Source organism: Cricetulus griseus (genome assembly GCF_003668045.3).
Source record: "Cricetulus griseus strain 17A/GY chromosome 1 unlocalized genomic scaffold, alternate assembly CriGri-PICRH-1.0 chr1_1, whole genome shotgun sequence".
NCBI classification, from domain to species: domain Eukaryota; kingdom Metazoa; phylum Chordata; class Mammalia; order Rodentia; family Cricetidae; genus Cricetulus; species Cricetulus griseus.
Window position 1 is genome coordinate 42,429,564 of NW_023276807.1, and position 26,383 is coordinate 42,455,946.

Below are 26,383 nucleotides of genomic sequence, written 5' to 3' on the forward strand. Positions count from 1 at the left end.
ATATGCTGTTTTCCATTCAATTGACTTACTTTCCTTCCTTACATTTTACCTTATCTCTAATTCTTATCAAGTAATGTCTTATAATAGACTCAGGCATCAGGAGACAGAAGAAGCATTAGGGGCTTTAAGGTCCAGGTACTTGCACCAGAAACATCTAATCAGTTTCTGGACCTGATTTACCTTCTGAATCAAATAGGTCAATAATTTCTAGTGTTTCTGGTTTGTCTGAGAAAGGGAGACAGCATAAGAGAAATTGTTGGGCATGATTTGTAGCCCATAACAACTCTTAAGGTATCTACTGCTGTTCTAACAGAAAATGGTCCTAAGAGTAAAGCTATGATGCCAAGTGTACATTCCCTGTAGCCGAAACTGATGGTACCTATCTTGTGGTCTCCTCTTTCTCTGAAATTACAGACTTCCAACACTCATGTTATGAATCTTCAAGAAGAGTGATTTTATTTTCCATGCCTTATATTCCTCTATCTTGGCTCATCGTTCTTAATAAACTAAGATTCTAGGAAGAGTTGGAGAGACAGGAAACTTGCCCAAGCCTTGACAGTACCTCTTTGCTGCTAAAATACTTAATATTGGATGTTATTCTTCCTAGGCTTTGTCATATTTTATCATTGGTGATGGTACAAAGATTCTTATTTTCTTATTTGGGGTACAAATACATAAAGGTATGTATTTAGTAATATAATTTTTAATGAAATTCATGTTAGCCTGGGTTTTAAGAATGTAAAGCAGGACTCTTCTATCCTAAGGGAAAACAATCTTATGCAATTAAAATTGGCAATCTCACTAAGAAAAAGATTTTTTTTTTACAATTACTGAGTTGTATCACCATTCACTTCATTATCACGCATGAACCTCTTGTCAAATTTGTTTTGGAGAAAACAGGGAAAAGCTACTCTATATAATTCTTACTTTCTACACACTAGAGTGAGTTGTGCCTGGTGGGGAAACAAACAAACAGGGAAATGTATGTGCTAGATGTTGCTCAGGCATATGAATTTTAATCAGAAAAATAGAATTCACTCTTTTGAAAACGAACATTGCTGTCCCTTGCCTTGTGGACTGCAAGCTGCAGACAAGGCCATCCATGGCAGTGTAGGCCCTAAAATTAATTCTAAGTTGTGCATCCCACTTCTTCCCAGGAATATTCTCCATAGGTAAAAAATAAATTAGGATGCATAAAATGAGCATTAAGGATTGTCTTGGAGGGAAAAGATATTACTGGAGAGTGGTCTGAAAGGTCAAAGTAGAAAGATGGAGTCTGGAAAGTACACAGAGATCAGGAGCAAAGTAGCTGCGTGGGAGCCTTTGGTTTTTTTTGTTTTGTTTTGTTTTGTTTTTTGTTTTGTTTTGGTTTGGTTTGGTTTGGTTTGGTTGGGAGCCTCTGTTTTAACACTTACTGTTGACCTACTGGACTGAGTAAGTTCCCTAAGAAAGAAAGTCCAGGCAAATCAGCTTGCTCCACAATAGCCTAGGAAAGATCCCACCTGTTAGTATTCCGGCATCTGTACTGACCTGCCCTTGGAGTTCTGACACTCAGCTGCAGCCTCTAAGAGCACCACCTGTGCATATTCACTATGTTCCCTTTTAAAAGGGCCCTGCCCACCTCCCATCATTCTCTCTTTCTCTCCCTCTCTCTGTCTGTCTGCTCCCCTCTCTCATCTCTCTCCCCCCTTTCCTCTCACCTGCTGCTCCTGTCCCCAGAGGCCAGTCTCCCTGCTCCCCATTCCCCATTTTATGATCCCTTTTCCTAATTAAAAAAAAACCCTCTGCTTGAACCCTGTCTCATTACATCTTTCTCTCTCTCATTGCTTTTCTGAAATTACACCACCAACTATTTCTTAATGCTTTTACTTAGAAAAGACCAACTCAGTGACATTTGGACACCACCGATAAACTAGCCTACTATGAAAGGGTAGGTTTGTATAGTTTTGCTTGGCCTATGCAAAGTCGCATATCTTGTGTGTCTTAAAGTGACACCCATTATGCCTAAAGGACTTTATTTGTTCAGTTATCCGACATTTTCTCTTCAATGTCTTCATTTTGTCTTTCCCCCTTTTCCAATAAAGTAGCACTGTAAAACTCCCTATAGCATACATGCAATAAATGCAGTTCTGTTCCTTTCTCTGTGGCTCTGAAAGTATAGGTCAGAAGACAGACTCAATATGCATCACAGTGAGTCACCTTCATATCTTCGGTTCCATTTATGATTAGTGCTTAATTACCATATTTTCCATATAACTTCAATTTTAGTGCTTCTTACAGTCAGCATATTTCCCTTTAATTTGTAGATAAGAAGAGAACAATTGTTGACAGTATTTTTGTTCTTTGATTATGTATGGTCTCTGTTATGATGTCAGAGAAATCTCCAGATTTCAAAGATAAATATGATAATGGCAGAGGGCTTGAAGGAAGTGTATAAAGGAAATAAGCATTTTCATTGGTTTCTAATAATCGTGTAATTAGAAAAAGATGTTTGGGATACCATTAGGTGATATGCGGTAGAAGCTTTCACATATAAATGTAAATCTGCTCATCAAATCCAAAGCAAACAATAAGGAAATCAGGTAGAGTCATCAGTATACAGACTGCTACTTATGACAAAACCAGCTCTGTTTAGCAGCAGAGGGTTACTTAATGTTTTCATCTCTATAATAGAACAAGAACAATAGAAGAAGATCATTGAAAATTCTGTTGTGTAAAGCTCTCTGTATGTAATAGGGATATTTTGGGGAAAGTAGTTTCTTTAACTCTGGCATAATATAACATTCTGTAAATACACACAATAACATCTGTGATTTAAAAAAGTAAAAATGGAGATTTTTCCGAATCCTAATGCATCCTGAAGAATAAATGATTAGCAAACACTGTCTTCTTTCTTTTTCTTCACCTGATATCTTGAACTGTGATAGAAGGACTGATGCTGGGTAACATACAAGGAATATATAATGCAAAGAGTTGGGAAACATAAATAGTATAGTGCTGGTGTCCTAACGAGAAGTCCCCCTTCATGGCTGTGTCATAGTATGGAAGAGATTTAAAAAGGAAACCACAGTATTTACATCTCTAAGTTTTCATAAACACTACACACACACACACACGCACACACACACACACACACACACACACACACACACACACACACATATATATATATATATATATATTATATATATATATAATTTGATAATAGAAATGCCTTTGTTGGACAAATGATAGAAATATCATGAATTAAAATTACTACTTTTTTTCAGAAAAGGAAAAAGCAGTGTCTGTATTTCACAAGAATTAATTCAAGTACGGCAAACTAGAAGGGAGAGAGGATGACTCATTTTGAGTAAACAATATAATAACAATGGGAATTGATACTCAGCTTATACATTGTTTTATCTTGTGTACTAAACACTCAGTGAGGTGTGAATCGACAAGAATATAGGTAGGCTGTAGGTGTCTCATAAAATCAGAAAGAACCAAGCTAATGCAAAGTTTCCATCAAGCAGAGAGCGTAGCTAAATTATCTTTAACAGTTCATCTTTCTCTTTTACAGTATCATTGCAAGTGTATCTCACAGGCAACTTCTTTTATGTCAGAAACCAGGTTTCTTCCATCCTTTTGTCATCTTCCTCCTCCTCGTCCTCCTCCTAGTCCTCCTCCTCGTCCTCCTCGTCCTCGTCCTCATCCTCGTCCTCATCCTCCTCTTCCTCCTCCTCCTCTTCCTCCTCCTCCTCCTCCTCCTCCTCCTCCTCCTCCTCCTCCTCCTCCTCCTCCTCTTCTTCTTCTTCTTCTTCTTCTTCTTCTTCTTCTTCTTCTTCTGTTACTTCAGCTAACATCCCTGAAAGTTTGCAGAATCTGTTTCATCATACAGCACATACAGGAAGGGACACTGAACAGGTGCAAGGGTCTCTCCCTGGTGCTAGAGTGGGTAAACAGGAGAATGGACACCTGTATTTGCTTGTTGAGGCTGCATGGACAGCTACAAACAGAACTGGTAATATTGAGCAGAATCAATACTTCACCCTATCCCCAGGGACAAGATCTATCCTCATCAAACAACTCCCTCTGTTGCTGACCTTTGGATATTTCACTCTCTCAAGCTTTCTCTCATTGACTGGTTTAATCTTCAAAAGTATTCTACACCTGGCAACACACCAGGTACTTTGCAACATTTGAAGACAGAGATAAACAACCCAAAATTGTTTCTTGCACAAACCTACAGACATATATGCAAACAGATTGCAAATCAATTTTTTAAAGCAGAATGGCAAAACAGAACAGTGACCAAATAAATACACCTGATAGACTGGCATTTCAGTTCTCTCTCTCTCTCTCTCTCTCTCTCTCTCTCTCTCTCTCTCTCTCTCTCTCTCTCTCGCTTGTTGATACTTATGTGAATTGGGAAAGTTACCCTATTTCATGAGCTTTGGTTTCTTTATCTTTAATTCTGAATGTACAAGTGGAAGTTATGTAGAAAGAAGGAATACTAATAAAACAACATAGCATGTGAGGCAGTCCTGGATTTGTTACAGAGCTGTTACATGTGTGTAACGTATAAAATGTGGCCTCTTCTCAGGTCTGGCCTGGTGGGTACACGATGTACAGAACAGACTTTCTGTTTCTGTTTCACATTTCTGCCACAGAATTACCATATTTGGGGAAGGCCAAAAATCTTATGATTACTTTTTTTCTCATCACTTAAATCAACTATCTGAGTTTTTGCTTCAAATCTTCAGTGGCTGCCATGTAAAAGCAAAGGCAGTCCCCAGCATGTCAGGGTTGAATACGTGTGACAAATATATGGAGATAGGGAACACAAAATAAACTTTTATGATACAGCCTCACCACTGAGGTGGGGAACTGAGTGTACTGGAGAGAGTCCCTGCATCTACCTGGCAGACTCAGGAAAACCTCACCAGAGAAACTGTCCTGATAAGCTAGAAACTAAACCAGATAATGTGGTGTATTCCTTTAATCCCAAGCATTAGGACTCTGAGGCAGGAAGATCATGTAAGTTCAAGCCCAGCCTGAGACATACAGTGAGACCCTGTCTACATTACTCAATAAACCCTACATTACTCAATAAATCCTCATTAAAAACAATGAGGTCTGTAGGGAAACAGGAATCTTATGGATCGGACATGTATGGGAGGGTACCCTGAATAAATCATGGAACACCACTGAAGCACACATTATATGTTTGTATGTAACTCATTTGCCTCCAGCTGGTGAGTTCAAATTAAAATGATTTATTCCTCATAACTAATGGTCCCTACTAGCCAGACAGAAATCATTCTCGAATGTTCTCCATCTACCTCTCAGTGTCTGGGAGCCTCTAGGAAAACACCAAAGATGTTTAGAGAGAAATCCAGGCATGTGTTGATCTACCAATTCCCTCGTGGAAAGGTGCTCTGTGCTCATCATTGGCTGAGACCACAGAGGCCATCTTCAGTGCCTGGCGCTGCTGGGAGAAGAGCTTTCATTTAGACCCCTCACCTCTGCTTCTTTGAAGAAACTGCAGTATTGCTTTGGTTCGAAAAGAGTGATGGTGTTTGTATTGCAGTAATGTCACTTTCGACTAGGTCTAGGAAAAGCAAGTCAGAGTCATTCCTAAGATCCAGGTACAACATTCTAGTGTCCTGAGGAGAGTAGTGGCAGTCATGATTGAGAGAAGTGATTTCAGAGATATTTAGGACAATCGATAGAGCTTGACGATCGATTGGAGACCTGAAGCTACAGGAGGGAGAAGTCATGGACAATTTGTCAGATTCAGAATTGAAAACTGAACCCACATGGTGCTCTGCTGAGGAGTAGGAGCTAAATTTGTGTGGAAGAAGGTGTGGTATTTGTGTGGAATGGGGAAAACTGCAACCTCAGCTTAAAGTTTAATATCAAAATTAGAAATGCTCAGAAGATATTTCAGTAGATGTTATTTTGCTAAATATGACCATCTTGTCCAATTTTCCTCTTTGTGTGACTCCATGGCATTACATCAGACATGATCCTTTGAAAACAAAGGCTAGGTTTTCTTTTTTCCTTTTGCCTTTTTAAAAACTTACATCTTTAGCTAAAATATAATTATACCACTTCTTTCTTTTTCCTCCTTCTAATACCGTGCCTCCTTCCTTTAGGCCTGTCTCTACCATCCCTACTCTCAAGATGATAGCCTATTTTTCTTTTATTTTTATTGTTATACACACATACACACCCATGTGTGCTGTATGATCCATATATATGAAAAATACATTAATAAAACCTGCTGAGTCCATTTTGTGTTTATAAGGTTTTAGGACCAACAACTTTGTGTTATGATATGAACAACAACTGCATCAATAGACACACATCAATACACACTTTTTTTTTTTTACAGAAGTGTAAAAAATGAAAGAAAGAAAGAAATCATGGAGTCCTACCAATAGAACTACAGGCAACTTTTGGCTGCTGATAGAGGAAGAATTGACCTCTCACAGGCATCAGGACAGCTTTTTGCCTTCATGCTCCATTCTAATTTTCTCGGTGACTTCAGGTCATGCTGAGCCTTAAGCCACTAAGCTCCAGTAAATGTATCTCATCCTCTAATCAACATATTTGAATAGCTAATCACTTTGTGAGATATCCTCTTTCTTAACTTAAATGTAGCTACAAGTACACAGTTGGGATTTTTTTTTCTTTTTAGTGATCTATTTTTATTTTTAATTATATATGTGTCTTAGGTTGGGTTTATGATGGTGTGAAGAGACACCATGACCACAGCAACTCTTATAAAGGAAACCATTTAATAGGGGCTGGCTTACAGTTCAGAGGTTTAGTCCAATATCATTATGGAAGGAGCATGGCAGCACACAGACAAACATGTTGCTGGAGAGGTAGCAACAGTTCTATATCTGGATCACCAGACAGCAGGAAAAAAATAGACAATGGGCCTGGTTGGAGCATCTGAAACCTCAAAGTCCACCCTCAGGGACACACTACTATCAATAAGGCCACACCTACTCCAATAAGGCCATACCTCCTATTAGTTCCACTCCCTATGAGCCATTGGGGGCCTTTTTCCTTCAAACCACTGCTATGTGACTGTGTGTAGGTAAGTCCATGTGAGTTTGGGTGCCTTGGAGAAGAGAAGAGAAAATTAGATTCTCAGAGCTGGGCAGGCAATTCAGAGCACATTGAAACAAGTACTGGATATTGCACTAGTGACCACTGGAAGAGCAAAACAAACTCTTACCTCCTGAAACAACTCTATTCCCCAGCAATTAGAAATCTGCAGGTAAGGATAGTCCTTCATCCTCATCAATTGAAACTTTTCTTTACAACAGAGACCATTACAGGAAACCCACAACTAATCAAAATGCAGAGTTGTAGATCCCAATCCCTCAAATGAACACATCTACAACAAAACTCCTGAACCTAAGGCTCAATGATTATTGTAGACGAGGAAGTGGAAATATTTGGAAATGACTGGGAAGCAGAGAGTGTGCTGTGAGATAATGTCTCTAGAAATGTCAGAAGCTACACTCATAAATTCTCATCAACATGGCTGATGGGGGAAGTACTTCTGTGTATGTTTATCTTATTGATTGTTGAATAAAGTTTTGTTTGGCCAATGAAACAGCAAGTTAGACAGGACTAGGGGTCAAAGAGGATTCTGGGAAATGTAGTAGAGAAGTGGTGATCCAGACAGGAAGTGACATAGCAAGGAGACTCATATTTAAGCAAGGAGAAACAGGAAGTATCCCTTTTCCCCTCTGCTCTTCCTCCAACGGTGCAATGTGATCTACCAGCAAGAGAGAAGCCAGCAGAAGGCATCCTCTATAAGATAAGTCTTATAAAATATATAGATTTATGATAATTAAGACTGAGCTAGCAGATGAGAATCATAGACATTGGCCAAGCAGCATTTGAACCTAATACAAGTCTTCTGTGTATTAATTTGGGCCCTAACTCGGGCAGGCGGCTGGCATAAAGCGCACACGTGGTGGTGGGGCTCGGGTGGCTTTGGCAGAAAGATTTATCGTAACACATGGCTACCTAAACATGATATGAACAAGAACAACCACAGAAATGCTAGATGAATAAAGGAATACTCAAGTGACCTTAAGCATACTCAAAGAACAGACAACCAAGAAATGCTGACAGTGGGAAAAACGGTCTTCCCCAGAGAACAACATACCAGTTTGTTATCTAATACCAAATGGTCAAACATGAAAACATACATACAAGAACTTACAAAGACTTAGCAGGTTGCACTGAGGAATTTAGGAAAATATATGCATATGTATCAACAATAGAGAAAAAAGAGGCAGAGAATTTGAAAGAGGGCAAGAATGGGAGGGTTTAGAGGGAGAAAAGGAAAGCAGGAAATGATCTATTTGTATTATAATCTCAAAATTTTTACAAAGTGTTTCAATTATGATGTTCAGAAACTCCAGGAAATCTTGTAGTGTTCGACAGACAGGTTCTGAATTCCCCATGATTAGGAGAAGTGAGAGCAATTATATGTGAGTGGCATTGGTAAGAAAACTCAGGAGTGAGACACCTATACCACAGGGAACTTTATCAGCATCTAAGAAAGCAAAGCAAACTTTTGTATATAGAGTAGATGTAGTTGGTAGATGTGCAAACAGTTGGGGGCTGTTAAGAAGAAAGATGTAAAGATTATTTTTAAAGGAGCTGAAACATGGTGTTGTGGCACACATCTCCAATCGGAGCACTTTGGAAGCTAAAGCAGGAGGATTGTGAATTCCAGGCCAGTCTGGGCTATGGTGAGAAACAGCAGCACACTGTACATTAATCATGTTAATAGCTAATCATTATATAATGTTTGGCCATGATGGACATTCTTCTTCTACACACTTTGCAGATCTCCTTACTGCAATTACCACAGTAACCCTTTACCTGTCCATCCATGTTCACTTCTGTTCTATTCACAATGGCTAGGAAATGGCATCAACCTAGATGCCCATTAACTGAAGAGCGCATAGTGAAAATGTGGTATGTACAGGAGACACATTATCACTGAGCTATAAAAACATAAAATAAGAACGATTGTTATTTTAGTTAAAGATGATTAAATGGAGCCACAGAGAGTTTAAGTCACTTCCTCAAAGTCTAGCTGCAGAAAGTCGACTCCTCATCAGCAAATCTAAGACAATTCAGGACTTTAAGAAAGTATGCCACTTTGAAGCCACTCTGCCACTCTTCGATTTTAGGGAGACAAACAGACAGAAGAATCATTCCTAATTTAAACAAGAGGGTTTCAACTTGGGTGTGTAAGTACACTGAGACCTTTAATGAGTAATCCTTCTCTGTAATCATCTCCCCAAAGAAGTAAATCTGCAACCTGAAATAGAGAAATAGGGCTGGAAAATTGGTTCAGCAGGGAAAGGTGTTGGCCTGATAACTTGAGTTCACTCCTGAGACTCACATGAAGGAGAGAGAACCAATTCCCACAAGTTTGCCTCTGACCTACACACACACTTATACTCACACCACATACATACACATAAATGAATATATATTAAAACACAGTAGCAATAACCCTGATTTATTAATACGTGCTGTGTGTCAAGCAAGTTATACCTACCTTTTGTGAATTATTTATAATTTCCCAAGACATCTATATACTAAATGGTTATTTCTCCCATATTGTATCTAGGAGAATTTATTTTTGACACAGTTAAATAGTTTACCTACTACAAACAAAATGATAGAGATGAGACTCAAATCCATACCTGACGAATCTCAAAATTCAGACTACTTATGCCATCCTTTCTTTTTATAAACTATCTTCTTCAATTCAAGGTCTATAGAACTAATAAGCTGTAGGGTACATGCCATTGAGCTATTGCAAGCTCTTGAAGTTTCACTAACGTGCGGTGCATTGCAAGTTTGAATGGCAACTGGTTTCACATAGATAAGGAAATTTCCTTTCTGTATATTGTCAGAAATCAATGGTCTGGGCAAAGGTGGTTCGGCACCTAATACAGACAATGAATGGCATTCCTTCTGGAAAGAATAAAAAGCAATACAGCTATGTAGAATGTGAAGGCTAATATATGGAAGTTTTATTATTCCTACTGCATCAGAAGTCCAATTTCTTATTATACGGACATGCTGCATATTCTGTTAGGGCAGAGGAGACAAAAGGGACTAAAACTTTGAAATTGAATGTCATCTACATTTTTAGCTTGGGTGGATGGCAGGAAATGGCCGCATAAGCCATGAGAAGGAAATGGGAATGAAAAGTAAAAAAATGAAACAAGTTCAAAATATGGAAATGAAAAAATGGGGTCTTTTTAACAAACACTACATTTTTAGGTACCTACTCAATCCTTAACAAACCTGATGTGTCTGACTGCCTGGCAATACAGATAACAAAGCCTACTTATAAGGCAAGCAAACAAATACCATATGTGCAGGGCTATGAAAGACATACAAAGTCTCCACTCTATAATTATTATTCTTATGTCCTTAATTTCTATTTTCATTATGTTACACCTTTAAAATGTCTTAATGTGCATTATTTTATTTGAACACAAAATACTGTGAGCATTTAAGCATGTGTTCATGGGCTATAAAATTCCCAATATTAACATTTGCAAATAAGAACTATGATTTTAAATGATTTTGGTATTTAAAGAATAATAACACTTCTTAAGACTATTCATGGCCAATTTATATTTCAGCACAGTTTTACTGTTAACTTAAATTCACTGTACTGTATTAAGAAGGAAAGTCTTTATTATCATCTTGTCAGAAGAGTTTTTTAGCCATTAATTTGCTGGGACCATGTGGTTATACATTTAACTGTTCAATTTCTACACATATTTATCTTATTGTGAAAGACAGAAAATTGTTTTGCAAGAAAAAATAAAATATTCTTATCTCAGAGCTTATCTCAAATTTTATTAAACAGGGAAATTATATTAGCCCAAAAAGATTAAAAGTTACAAAACATAGCTCAAGGAAAACAGTTAATTGTACTGGATAATTGTAAGCTTTTCTAGAAAAAACAACAAAAAAAAAACAATGAATTGATTTTAACAAATATCTCAGGTAACTTTGAGAAATACCTTTGTCTTAATTTTCTTACAAAAATAAAATTAATTTTCCATATTATAAAATATCTAGCTTCAAAAATAGGGTGCTCTTTGACAGTGCTTTTCAAGCAATGACATGGTTTAGCATAAAGACCTAGAAATAGAAAGTCCTTGTTGGATCCTTAAGGATCTGACTGTTCTTCATCAGCGACTTACCTTGGCCAAACTTCACGAAGAGCCTTCCCTTGCTTTTTTGTTACTGAAATACAGTGTGTGTGTGTGTGTGTGTGTGTGTGTGTGTGTGTGTGCACAGACTTGCATACTGCCTCACACTCAGAATGTAGAGTTGTGAAGCTCCAAATGAGATAATGTATGGAAAGTACTCATAAACTGTGAGGGATAAACAAAAGTGGCTGTTATTGAGTGTGGGAATTGGGGGCAAATTTGTATTTCTAAACTCCTAGCACATAGGCCAGAACTTTCTTTTTCTGGGGGAAAAGTTGCATTCAATCATCTCCAAAAGTAGCAAGAAAGGCTAGTGTGTCTCCATAAGTCCCTTAGCTGAAGGGTTTACTGTTCCATTTGCTTAGGTAACTGGCAGTGCATGCTCTCTTTTTGCCTTGACTTGAATGGGTATTACACTGCTAGCATTCAATTACCAGGTCTACACAGATTATAGGGATGTGGCTATTTCCCGTGAACTCTTTCTCTTCTTTTCCTGCTCCCAGCCTTGTGAGTTAGGACACTGAATGAGAAAAAGAAATCAAAAGGAGGACATGACTGCTTCTAAGAGGCTGAGGTGTTTATTATAGACATAAGGGAGTATACAGGCAGAAGCAGAGACATTTGAGAGAGTTCAGAGTAAACATTCCCAGAAAACTGGATCAGACCTTGTGATGAGAGGAGGGAGAGAACAGGGGAAAGCCAGGAGACTAAGAGACCAAAAGGCCAAAAGACGAAAAAGGACCACATAGGCAAAATGGCTGGATTATATAGGGGGGCAACTGAGGGAAAGGTAGCCAGCCCCTGGGCTGGAGAGTAGGGGGCAGGCCATGCCATCAAGGAAGACCCTGTAATAAGTAGTGACTGAGGGATACTGGGAAAATCTTGTGGCCAGTGTCAGTTTTGATATGCTAATATACATCTCAAACATTTTCCCCTGGTTATAGACATCTTACATTGCACTATGCTAGGAGACATTTCTGTGTTGCAGCTATGGCTACATAAATCTTCTAGCTTACTCATGTAGTATTTCCTAAATGACTGTCATAGCTGTGTCTCCTAACTCACTCCTGCCCTATTATGCCTAGTAACTCTATGTTCATTCTCTCTCCCTATTGGTTGCTTCTGGAAGAAAAGCTGGGCACTCTGGGACCTACAAATTGATTTCTTGTCTAACAATATGAGAATACCCCACCACAATATTTAGGCTCTTGAACCAAAGACTTGGCAGTCACATATTTTGACTCTTCTGAGAAATGTTTATTGGAAAAACTTTGTTATCTAGTTAAGAACTGCCCAAAAGGTTACACTGTAAGCTATACAACATCCTCTTCGCGTTGGCAAAGCTTTTGCTTTCTTTTAAACCTGAAATTGGTCTCTGATTTTTCTCTATCATCAAAGACGATGTGTTGGAAATATTTTATATATTAAAGTCCATTTTACCAACAGTTCCACTTTTATAAATCAAACATCGATCAAAACTCACGGTCACTATGAGGAAACTACTTGTTATGACAAAAATTAATCAAATTATAGCTGGAAGAAAAAGATTTTATTCTCATCATACAAAGCAGTTTATGGAAGACAAAGTTATAAATCATATTTCACTATTCCAAGATGTTTGAAACTTTTGTCACAAACCCACAAGTAATAAACTCATATGTGAAACATTTGACGTTTAAGCCAGTCACATGCCAATAAACTCAATCAGTATTGGGGAAGTTGTAGTGGGAAAATTGCACGTTCAACTCTAACTGAAGCTATGCAGTGAGATCCTATTTGAAGGCAAAGAGGTCTGTTTGATGGCATATAGAGGTAGGTTTATGAGATGCAATTTTGATAGTGAATATGATGCTTCCAATGGGATTATTTGATGCATAAGAAAGGGGAGGATATGGGAGAGAGAAAGAGAACATGTATTCAAGCCCCTAGGAAAAACCAGGCCAAATATAGGGAGAAGACTTCCTGCATTCCAGGGAGAATGCCTCACAACAGCCTCACCACACTGTCAGCCTGATCCAATCGTTCAGCCTCCAGAACTATAAGAAAATAAATGTCTGATGCTTGAGTCACTCCATCTAGCATACATTGTTATGGCAACTCAAGCTATTTTAGACAAAGCAATTTAATTGTATTGTCACTTCTTTGTTCCCAAGGGGTTAAGCATGCTAGGGATTGGAGCTACTTCTTGGGAAGAAGACCTGTGAAACGGCTCTGGAATTCTAATTCCTTAATTCTAATTCATCTTGTGTTAATTGTAACATTTGACTTCCAGGCATCCACCCAACATTAGGGTCATTCTATTTAATTATCAGTCTCCATACACTAATTATTCTTAGGCTCCAGGGAAAACACATTAAACATTTCATTGCTGTGGTAAATAAATATAATTTAAGATAATGTAGTGAATAATGTTCTTTTTTCTTTACTGTGGAAATATCTTTTTTTGAGTATAATTGTACCCCAAAGTTGTTAACAACCTATGTACTTTCAATCTCTATTTGTAACCATTTGAAAACCCCAAAAAGATAAGCATCCTTGACAGGTAATGAAACTAAACATTACGGAAGGAAATATTTGCCCATGGTCTTCAGATGAATTGGTGGTGGAGCTGTGCCTAGCTCTGTAGGATATCTGAAAGTGAAGCCTCTGAGCTTTAGATATATTTTACAGCAAAATTATCTGATAGTCAACTGTAGTCTTAATAGGAAACCATTTATGTTTTCCTGCCTTGGGTTCAGATAAATGAATTTCTAGTGAAATAGAGTCTGAATTACAGAATACATGTCTTCAGAATCAGCCCATCAATTTTGGTCAATACCTGAGGGAATGGTACCATCATCCAAGGTGATTGAGTAAATGAGTTAATATCTCTGTTACAGATATTGTATAACAGAAAAAATCTCTAAATTTGTCTCCAGTATAATAGATATTAGGGTATGAATAAATATCTTTGGACCACATGTTGGCTAACACTAAATACTCCAATTAAAGCATATTCTCCCGGTGTTCATATGAGTTGGTTTAGATATAAAAAGCTCATTGATGGCTCCATTTTCTTTGTAGCAACAGTTCCAAAAAGAATTTTGGTCTGAGGACAGAAATCAAAGCTGCTCTAGGAAATACTCATTTATTATACCTCTGGCATAAAATTTCCTATTTTTATGCTTCAGACAGATAAGATATATATTTACAGCATTAATATATACGTTAAAGGCCAAGGAAAATTAACATCTTCAAGAGGTTTGAAAACAAACCTTCACTATAATCCTAAAGCCTACGATCCCTTTGCTTCATTGCTAGCAACCTCTTCTGCGTCCCTTCCCTGGATGTTTAAATCATATTTTTGCTTCATATTTCAGCATGTCTTTCCGTCAAGAACTGTTTTCCTTTTTAAGGTTGCATTACTTATTTATTTTGTTGCTATTTACTTTCTTACTTTGGCAATGCTTTATGTTAATTTGCCCTTTGCAATGTTGTTTTATGCCATCTTTTGCTTGACTCATCCCTATTTTGCTAACTGGATGGCATCAGTCAGTTTTAACTTATGCTTATGGGGATTTACTGCTTGTGCTTTCAAGTCTCATCCCAGTTCTTTCACTTGGAGACCTTAAATAAGGAAATTTCAGATTTTCAGAAAGAATTGATTACAAAGAAAATGCAGACCAATTCAAATTAATACCAGAGTATGTTTCTATTGGTGTCTTTACTATAGAATGCCACAGCAATAGCTTAAAATAACTATTCACTTCATAATATTTAGAGTTTTTATTAAGGTTTACAATTTCTACAGATTATTTCTACAGCTATTAACCCCAATTTGCAAGTGTAAAAACTGAAACAAAAGTCAGACAACCAGAAGTCCCAATCCTGTGTATAACTCAGAAACAAAGCAAAAAGAAAAACAAAACAACAAAAAACCTTTCTTTGCATATTTGTTTGTGTGTTTTTTTAAATTTTTTTCCAAATAGAATCACACATCATGCAATCAAATAAGAGCATAGAAAACACACACACACACACACACACACACACACACACACACACACACAACACAAAGAAGGAGTAAAGAAAAGATGTCCTAATACAGGGTCTAAAAGAAGGCAGTCTTTGCAAATGATCCTGAGTCCACAATGTAATCTGTTTGAAGATGTTGGGTCACACCAAAAGGATTTTAAAGAAGTCTTGGCATTATCTAAGAATATAATTGGCCTTTGGGCATACATTTCTAGAAAGAGACTGTTTTCTAGTCTGATTTGATAGTGTATTTAGAAATCAACAGTAAAAGTGCACATTCTTCAATTACTGGTGTTATTCTTTCCAGTGTTTTCCTTCTTGCTAAAATTAAAAAAGAAAATGGATTGTAATAATGAACAGAAAAACCAGTAGGTAACCTTTATGTAATATAGGCAGTATACACACCTATTATGTAGCAAGAAAAATCAAAGTACATTTGGCTAAATAAGGATTCAAATAATCCACTAGATAGTTGCTCTCTCTCTCTCTCTCTCTCTCTCTCTCTCTCTCTGTGTGTGTGTGTGTTGTGTGTTGTGTGTGTGTGTGTGTGTGTGTGTGTGAGAGAGAGAGAGAGAGAGAGAGAGAGAGAGAGAAGTTTTAGTTCAGAGACGAAAAGAAAATGAACATCTAACCTGTAGAGTTTATATATAGCATAGCATATCAAAGATACACAAAAAAGTGTTATTTTGGTTTAAATTACCTACACACAAAAAAAATAGTTAAATTTCATTTTTAGAAACTCCATTCTTCAAGTCCAAAATACTTTGCATTCTTTTATTTTATTACTTTCTCAAAAAATTGCTTTATGAGGGGTTGGAAAGATCCCTCGGCAGTCACAAGTGCTTGCTACTCTTGCATCAGACTCCAGTTTTGTTGCCAGCACCCACCTCAGAAGCAGCACCTAGTGAGAGTTGCCACCAATTTCCAAGCTTCCCATTCATCCACTAAACTGTTAGAATAGTGGAAACTTTTGTTGAAAGCCTCTGTCATTCTTTTATACATGTCTTGCTTGCAACCAGCTGTGAAATGATCAGATTGCAAGAATCTCAGAAACATTAAAATTGCAACACTCGGGGGCATTTTCTTCCCACTCAGGGAATTAAAGTTCTCTCACACTTCACTGTAAAAACAGCTGCAAATCATTTCCCCATGTAGATCCACCAGAGTCCTGTTCCTAGCTCTCAGGGTAGAGAATAAAGTACTTTATTATAACCCTTAATTGCAGTGTCAACATGCTAACACCATGTCCCCAAGCCCTTGCTCCCTACAACATGGCAGAAAAATGATCCTTTACATTAACCTGTGTGTGTGTGTGTGTGTGTGTGTGTGTGTGTGTGTGTGTGTGTGTGTATTTGGGGATATGGACATTTTTTTCCTCTGAATCTTCTCTACAGGCATTACAGACATGTCTGTACACATGAAGTAAATGCACTATCCTGTAGCTGATTTCCTTGTTCCATCTATCTTAGTGACCAATGTGGACTACTGCACAATCAATTCAACCACAGCAATCAGTGTTATTTGTGAAATATTGGAAATTTGGTAAAAACAAAATGGTTTAGATATTGGAAAGTAACTTATCGGATACTTGATTTCAGGGACTATGAAATATTAATGGTGGCATTTGTTCAATATTGCCACCATTTTAAGCTGAAAGTTAAGCTAACAGCAACATAATTTGAAGTCATGGAAACTTTCTTTAAAATTTCACCAACGATCATTGTTTTAAAACATAGTTGAGAATTTATTATAACACATGTTTAAACCTGGCTGCAACAATTACATCATAAGGTTTTGAGAGAGTCAAGCCTAAATATTTTGGAGTGCATAGTCTATTTAACAGAACTGTAGACCAAAGTTTATTTTCTGTGGGGAAAAAAAAAATCTGTTAAGTGTTACCTCTCACAAATAATACACAAATGTGTCTAGTTTGGCAGATTTTCTACATTGTCTTCCAGTAACCAGAGTCAGTTGCCATCCAAAAAGACTCAGTATCCTTGCATTTCGGCTTTTCAAAGACTATCTCATGAAAAATTTTGATTAGTTTCCATGTGGTAAATATCAAAGATATTAACTTCCTGAGAAACCACGTTGTTCAGAAAGAGTAAACTACCAACAAAGGGCCTCAAAGCAAGGTGTATTGCACAGCTACCATTCTGGATCTACAGAGAAATTTTAATATCAAATGTCTGCTACTGAAAAATAAAATCTGTAAAACTTCGAGACAGACAAAAGAACTTCTTTATTTAGACGAATATAATTTGAGTATCACATAAATGCTATCCTCCATGAGAGTTGAATTTCTGTGAAAATTGTGAAGATTCTTATTATCTAAAGATACATCATGTAATAGGAAAAAAATGTACCAAGGGGATTATAGGATATCTGAATTGACAACTTAATTCCTATGGCTGGGTTGTCATCTTTTTGGAATGCAGGAGTACATTCCTTTTAAGCAGTTGTGTTAGAACTTTTTTCCTGGTTTTGTTTTTGGGGTTTTTTTGTAATAAATTCCATGACAAAAGCAACTCAAAGGGGAAAGGTTTTATTTGGGCTCACAGTTCAAGAGTATAGTCTTTCATGGTGAAGCAATCACAGCAGAAGGGGCTTGAGATGCTGCATCATGTTGTGTCTACCCTCCGGAAAGAGAGTGATGAACTCTTTCCTTGGCTTCCTTTTCATTTTCCTTCAGTCAGAAAACCCAGCCCATGGAACTGTGCCACCCACAGTTGAGAAGTCTTCTGACTTAAGTGAAGCTAATCGAGATACATCCTCCAGAGGTCCTTGCAGGCTTGTCTCCTACCAGGCTGGAGATCCTGTCAGGCTAACAATCTATATCAACCAGCACAAGGGTGCTCCTCAGAGGGTATTCAATCAATATCAATCAGAGACATAAGCTATAGAGCAGTAGTTCTCAACCTGTGGGTCTCAGCCCCTTTGGGGGGGGGGTCCTGCCTATTAGATGTTTACATTATGATACATAGTAGTAGCAAAATTACAGTTATGAATTAGCAAAGACAAAATTTTATGGTTGAGGGTGACATCAAGCTGGGAGCTGTATTATGGGGCCACAGCATTAGGAACGTTGAGAACTACTGCTCTAGAGTGAAGCTGTTTATGTTGTAATATTGCTTCTTGCCTGTATCATGTATAAGAGCAGAAACCTGATGTGTCCAAATATATCTGATTGCTCACATTAAATTGTGAGTAGTCAACAAATGCTAAAGAAATAGCATTAATTAAAAACAACAGAATTCTCTTCTCCCTCTCACTCAAATAGTAATTCAAAGCACGTTCAATCTATCCAGAGTCCTTTTCCAAGCCTCAAAAGATTGGGTAGCATAGCAATTAATTGTTTTAAAGGCATTATAAAAGATTATGATGAGAGGTAAACATAAAACCTAATACACACTGGGTAAGAAATTTAACAGCATTTCCTCTGCCAAGAGAACATTTTTGTTTCAGAATATAGCTTGCTTCCATATTCAGCTAAAAGTGACTATGGAAAGAGTCTTTAAATGTACTCAACTCAATATCCCCTGTAGATTGATGCAAGTTCATGAGTAAACCATCCTGGTAACCTGGCTTACAGATAAAATGTTAAGTTTCTTTAACTCTTCGGAGCATTGGTATCATGTATTCCATTAAAACTATTAGCAAAATACAAATAGTGATGGACAGAAATAAAGATTCATAATGATGCCAAGAAAACATTTCATGAATGATTAAGAGTTTTAACTTTTCTCTTGCTTTACCAGAATTAATTCTCAAAACAAAACCAGTAGGAATAAGTATACCCCAAGGTTATATTGATCTCAAATGTTTCCTCAAGATGCTATCCTAACAAATTATTTTCTACTAGTAACTTGAGTGTTTCTATATTCCTAGACTCCTGGGCCTCTGCATTTCTTTCATTCACAGACAGATGTTATATGGAAGTAAAGTTAAGGTAGTATTGGAGTCAATTCTTGACAGATAATGATTTACCTTTCAATGAACCTAAAAATTGACCAAGGGAAAGGAATTCAGAAAAGCAACCAGTGGAAGATTTCTAGCTAAATTAAGGTAATAGAACACATATCTGTATATTTGTAGTTATTAGTGTCTAAGTTTATGTGAAGAGTATAGATGCATTTCTTACTCTAACATCTAGTTACCCTTCAAATGAAAATCTTCTACAATTCTATATATTTCTGTAATGACAAAAAGAGGAAGAGCATACGTGCAGAGATGATAATGATAGAGAAGATTGTATTTAGGAAGTGGTAAATGCAGATCCTTTGGAAAATCACCCATGCCTGTAGAGAAAGATCAGACAAACTTTACCTTGCAAGGAATCAGTTTGTCACTGACCAGGAAGGTATCATATATGAGTAATCTTGACCCCTGATGTATTGTATTGCAACTGTGTTGTCTGTACACTGTGCAGCCACATTAAGACAGGAACTTCAAGGAAGGCTCTTCTTCCAACCTCAGTAATTTCTGTCAGCACAAAACACTTTGAAAGCAAAGTGTTGCTTTTAGAAACTGAAGCAATTAAGGGTAGAGCCATGTAGGCTAAGTGAGACTGGATGACATAAGTTCATAGCAGTTACTGTTGCATAGCCATGTCTTCAAGAGCAAAGGTTTCTACCTACGGATATATTGTACTGTGTAGCATTCTCTGAACTGTTGCCCAATTTTAATATTTACAATAAAATTAGTTCCTAATGCATTTATATTTTTATAGCAGTTCTTAAAAGCATGACGAATAAGGGAGTAAATTATGTAAAACTTGTAGATTTTGACTAAGATAGTAGACTAAGGTTAACAAGAAGGGCCCTTGCAAATGCTGTCTCAGAAGCAAAGCTTTTGCCCTAAGCTACCTTTCCGTTACTGAAACAGGGTTTCTACTTACAACTGTGAACTTTCCTAATGCTGCAACCCTTTAACACAGTCCGGCATGTTGTACTGACTCCCAACCATGAAGTTATTTGGTTGCTACTTCATAACTGTAATTTTTGCTGCTGTTATGAATCGTAATGTAAATACCTGCTATGCAGGATATGTGCTATATTACTCCCCAAAGGGGTCACAACCCATAAGTTACAAACCACTGGTTTAGAGTGAATGGCTTCATTTAACAGTGTACATACACACAGCATCTTCTCACTCGTGGGAATTGAGCATTTTAAGAATCTGAAATTCTCCAGGGCAGTTACAATTTAAAGTACATTTTACACTTTGAGACATACTATGTATCTATCTGTGTTAATTATATATGTCCTATTGTGAGGGATCCACTATTGTATGTTTAATCATATATTCTCAGATGATAGATAAATTAAATGAAATTAAATGAAAATTTTCGATATTTCTAAACAAATTTAAAAATTGACATAAAGTTATGGACATGGCTATCCTCACAATTGTCAGTGAGTCACTATCCATTAAATAACAGCTGACAAGAGGCAACATGCTGTAGGAAACTATTGTAAAAGAAGAGGCAGTAGAGGTCTGCAGAAAATTCTTTCATGTCACATTTTTGCCAAAGAAATGCCTCAATGCAAATAGGAGCTGACCTATAGCTGATGATCTGTTTTGACTGCATAACCCCAGTGTCTCAATGTGTGTGATTTTGACAGCCCAACAATTCATTTTCTGTTATTTTCAGATTTCTTTTATTTCTAATTTGGAGGGAGGAAATGACATTTCAGTTCCTGCTTTCTATGGACTTAAAAGTCATACAATCATGAAGAGGTTTAAAAAATTGTCAGTTTTTTAAAGGCTAAATGTGGGAAAACGAGACTGCCTGAAAGGGCGGGTGCTTACTGGATTCAGGAATGAAAGGCAGATAGCTTGGAAAGGGCCACTAAAATATAAGCACTGCACAAAAAACATCAGGCCAAGGTAAGTTTGTACAAACAGCCATGTTGACACCATCTTCAGTTATTTCTCCTAGCTTTGCAGTTGTATGAGCTGTATAAGCATGGTTATCCTTTTGAACATATACCAGATGCAGCAGTGTTAAGTTGACCGAAAATGTTAAGGCAAAATATGAGCAGTTGTAATATTTCCCTCCCCTTCTGTCCTTAAGTTTTAGATTTTAGTTATAAGGTAAAAGCTGTGATGGTGGGGATGTACATTTCAGAAGGGCAGGGAGAACATTGGTTTCTGAATTTTACAATTTTATAGTCCTTAAAAAAAATCTCTGAGGACAAAAGCTTCGGTGTTGGCAATGGACCATGTTCTAGCCAACAGGTAATTTTTTGTTTCTGCTATTGCTTGAAATAGAGTAAAACATGAACAACAAAAAAAGCAGATTTATTCCTATGGAAGCTGTCAAAGAAAAAGATATTACATCCCACCATTACATAGACATCAATGACAGTTAAAGCTTGGGAAGATTTTCTCTGTGAATGAGGGCTCTTAGGCTACTTCCACTTGTGCCTGGCAGTTGGCCCTGTTCCATTCTCACTCATAGAAGAGCAGAAAAGCCCCCTTTGTGAGCATTTTAAAACCACCAGAAAAAATAAATGTTTGATTTCCCCTCCCCATGCTAAAGAGATATGAGAGGCAAGTAATGTATAAATTTGGTTCAAAGCTGTCCTTTTATGATTCTTTAACAAATTCTGGCAGACAGTAGGTACCCATTTAACGAGCCAGACATTTCTGGTGCCTAAACTAATTCTTGGAAATAAAAGGAGTCTTCAGAAACTTGTCCTGATTCCTACTCCACATTTCAAAGTTCTGAGTTACCCATTAGGGATATTGGAAACATGCATGGAGTGTGAATTTATGAATGTGGACAAGATGTTGAAGGAGTCAGTGTAGGGCTTTCATCAGCATTACAGAACTAACATGTAGACTATCTTCTCTGTGAAGATTACATTTTATAGTGCTACTAGAGACACAGCAATACCCTGATACAGTTCCTGCCCTCAAGCAATAACCCATCTAATATTCTAGATGAGTATAATGGTCAAACCCGAAGCTAGGTACAATGCACCTAATAGGCTGAGGCAAGGGGATCAGAAATTCAAAGTTACCCTGAAATACATAAAGTTTGTGGTATTCTTTGGCTATAAGACAATCTGTCTCCAGCCCCTTGAGTTTTTTTTTTTTCAAATGAGGAAGTTTAAACTCAGTAATAGTTAATAACTGACGCCATTTCATAGTGAGTGAGAGAGAAGATATGTAAATACAGGACTTTGTCCACTTAAGTGTCAGACTACCTTCTCAGCACATGTGACATGCAGTATTGATGCTTAATGGCCATCTCTGGGACTGAGCACATTCCCTGAGTATGATTGAGAGCTACAAAGATCAGTAAGTATTCATAGAAGTGCAAGTTTCAGAAAGAAAGTCAATAAATTACTTAAAGAGATACTAATTCAAGTTGAAAATGGCACTTTTAACACCAGGCGTATTATATAAAAGTATAGATTTGTACTGTTTGATAAATGCTCTGAAGAAACTCAACTTTAGGGGCTGGGAAGAGAGCTCAGTGGTTAAGAGATCATGATGCTCTTCCACAGGAGTCCAGTTCAGTTCCCTGTGCCTACATTCTGTGGCTCCTAATGCTTGTAACTTTAACTCTTTAATTAGAATTTAGAGCTTTAATTCCTTTCTCTGGCATGTGCACTCACTCATATCCCCATACAGTCACACACACACACACACACACACACACACACACACACGCACGCACGCACGCACGCACGCACGCACGCACGCACACACACACACACACACAATTAAAAGTAAAACATATATCATTAGAATATAACTTTTAAGTGGATTAATCCTCAGTAGCTAGAATTGCAGTTTGACAATCATGTTACTATCTAAGACTTTTGCTTCTGTGACATTTTAAAGGACAACTCACACGCTGAGAAACTTATCAAAAACTGAAGGCAGCTTAATGCACAGAATTATAAATGTAAATGTATAGTATTTAAGTTCATGAATGTGTTCAAGGCATGCAATGGTTATTATTGACCATAAGACAGAAATCCTTTAGTTTGTGAATATATTTTCCTCTTTATTTTCTGCTATAGCCTTTGCTCTCCCTCAGTTTTAGCTCTTCTCTTGTTCATGGGCTTACTTAATTTCCAAGGCAATTAGATCAGCTCTAGTCATGATTCTACAAATGTGTAAGTATATCGTGAGATGACTACATTATAGACATAGCAGTAAGAAGAGAATGGAAAAACAACAGCTGGATGTTTATCAGAGATGGGTTTATTGGTTGAAATAAACCTAATTTTATCTTTTTCTTTAATTAAGCAATTTTGGTGTGTTTTGTTGCTTTTTGAAGAATCAACAAAAGAGCAAAATCCTTGATGTTTTTCTCTTTGATGGCTGCTTCTAAACTGATGATTTAATTTTTTAATTAATTCCTCAATATGCAATGTATGTGGGCTACAGCTGTGGGACATAAAATCTAAGGACAGACATGTTCTATGGAATCATGTTCAAAGTACTCAAATACAATATGGACTTTATTGTGTAGGCTTCCTCTACAAATGAAAATGAAAGAGAATTTTGTCTAATACAATCTTACCCTTCCTGTGTGATAAGAAATAATAAACATTTTAATATGTAATTCCTTCTACTGAAGTACAATAATAGAAAATAAAGGATGAAGTGTTTTAGGAAGATTTATAAACTTCTTACACACAAGTAAGAAAACTAGGATTAGTGACTAAAATGCCTCTTTAGAAACGCATTGGTCTACTGTTGCAAGGAACAAGTTGTCCCTACTCTATACAAGAAAGGATAAGAGTCCCCTGACACGACAATGAATTTTTCATGTAGTCTGACCACAGTTACACAAATTTGGGCTAGTTATGGGGACCTTAAGTAATTTAAGGCAAACAATGGGTATTTATAGAAAAACAAATGTGGAGGTTAACAGCTTTGGGACCTAGAGTCTATTAAATCTTGGTTAAACTTTGGCCCAGCAAATGCTAGGGTTACTAACTAAAGCAAGTTCATTAAACTACTAAGGCCTGTTTGTCTCAGTAAATGGGGATAGTGAATATAGTTTGTCTATAAGGTCATGAAGTTGATTAAATGAGATAATGAACTGAAGCGCTTAGAGCAGTGCTTGACTTTTATGCACAGGACATGTTCTACTTGCTGTATGTTTCCATGTCGTTGTAATTTTTATCTAACCATGTAGCTGTATGCACTCTTGAAGTTATGCCCATAGTGTGCTCTTTCATCATTTCTGTTAATGATCACACTCCATAAACCTTTTAGACTAACTCATCCAGCATTACTACATGTTGCCAATGCATCCTACCCAGAAGTTAATTCTTTCTCCAAATATAATTCTAAATGTCATCGACACTGGTACTTAATTAATATTTAATTCTGGCAAACCTAATGTGTGCTTATATTTGTATGCATTTCTCAATGAGATACTCAGTGCCTTTAAGGAAATTATCTTCAGCATCTCTACATATTTGACTATACTGGTTATTTGTTGTATTGATAAAATGCCTGATAAGAAACAACTTTGGGGAGGAAAACTTCACAATTTCAGAAAAAATATAGTCCATCATGATGAGGAAAGCATGGCAGCATAGGCAGGATATGATGCAGTTGACTCTGCAACCAAGAAGCGGAATATGGACAGAAAGTAAGGATAGGCTATAACACCTTAGGACCCACAGGCAGTGACATATTTCCCCTTCTGAGGCTCCACTTGCTGCAAGTCTTGTCCAGCTTGCAAGCCCACAAAGATGTATGTCTGAGAATACCTGTGAATGTATCATAAGCTTCCCTAAATCATCATTGGGTATGAGACTGATTTGTGAAATTTTAAAATATAACTCAACTTTGTGGTTCTTGAGTATGAATTTTGTAGATGGTAGTGTTATTTCCCATTGGCCAAAGGTTGGAGTACCTACAGGATTCTACCTTAGCAGACAGCACTTTTAGCTGAGGACCAGGAGTTTAAACACATTTCACATCTAAGATACACCAATATAATGTCTTGCACAGATATGCAAGACCTAAATATTTGTTTTTCTCATCATAAAATGAATCCAAACTTCCAAACTCATATATAAAATGGCTACATAATTGCTTAGCCATGAAATAACTAAGGCATATGCATCCATTCTTTGAAAATGTAAGAAATATCTTTGGATTCTTATGATGAAAAATTAAGACAGAATATTTCAAAGGTAAGATTGCCTTGATAAAAATCTGGGTTTTATATGATAAAAATTACAGTGGATGACATACTTTGAGAGTCAGTCACCATATTAGGCTGTTAAAAATATAATTTCTAGCTTTAAAAGTATTGTGGCTATAACCAGTAAGAAATGGAAAGGCTATTCTAGGAATCTGAGAGCTGTCCTAAACTCCCTATGCTCTGCTTGTGAACACAAACTTTTTGAGAATACCACTATTAGATTAATTTTAGGGAAATGGGAGTGTCTAGCTGCTTGTCCACTAAGTCAACTACTGAAGTCAAACTGATTTTAAGAAAGAACTGGGGTCTGGAGAGATGGCTCAGAGGTTAAGAGCACTAGCTACTCTTCCAAAGGTCCTGAGTTCAATTCTCCAGAAACCACATGGTAGCCCACAACCATCTGTAATGAGATCTAATACCCTCTTCTGGTGTGCAAACATACATGCAGGCAGAACATCATATACATAATGAGCAGTAAAAATCCTCATGCCCTATTCTATTCAGCCATCTGTGCCCATTCGAGTATGTTTTAAATAAATGTTCTTACTAATAATATATCATTTCTAAGTGTCATTTAGTCATAAAATCTGAGTCATGATTTCAAGGTGGGTAACACCAAATTCAATGTGTCTCGAATTTTAGAGGACATTACCGGCACTTATGAGGCAAGATCCAGTGCTTGCAACTTAAGTTTTACATGCTTAAAAAAATCACATAAGGGCCACACTAGGCTGTGACTTAGATAAATTACATTATTTAATCCTCATCAGGGAATGTTTTTCTTGCAGTATATGGCAATAAACACAGAGATTCACAGCTGTGCAGAGAGTGAGAGACTTTGGAGTATCCACTCCCAAATGAGATGTCTTTAGTCAAACGTGTCCCCTCAAGATTAAGAATCTACATG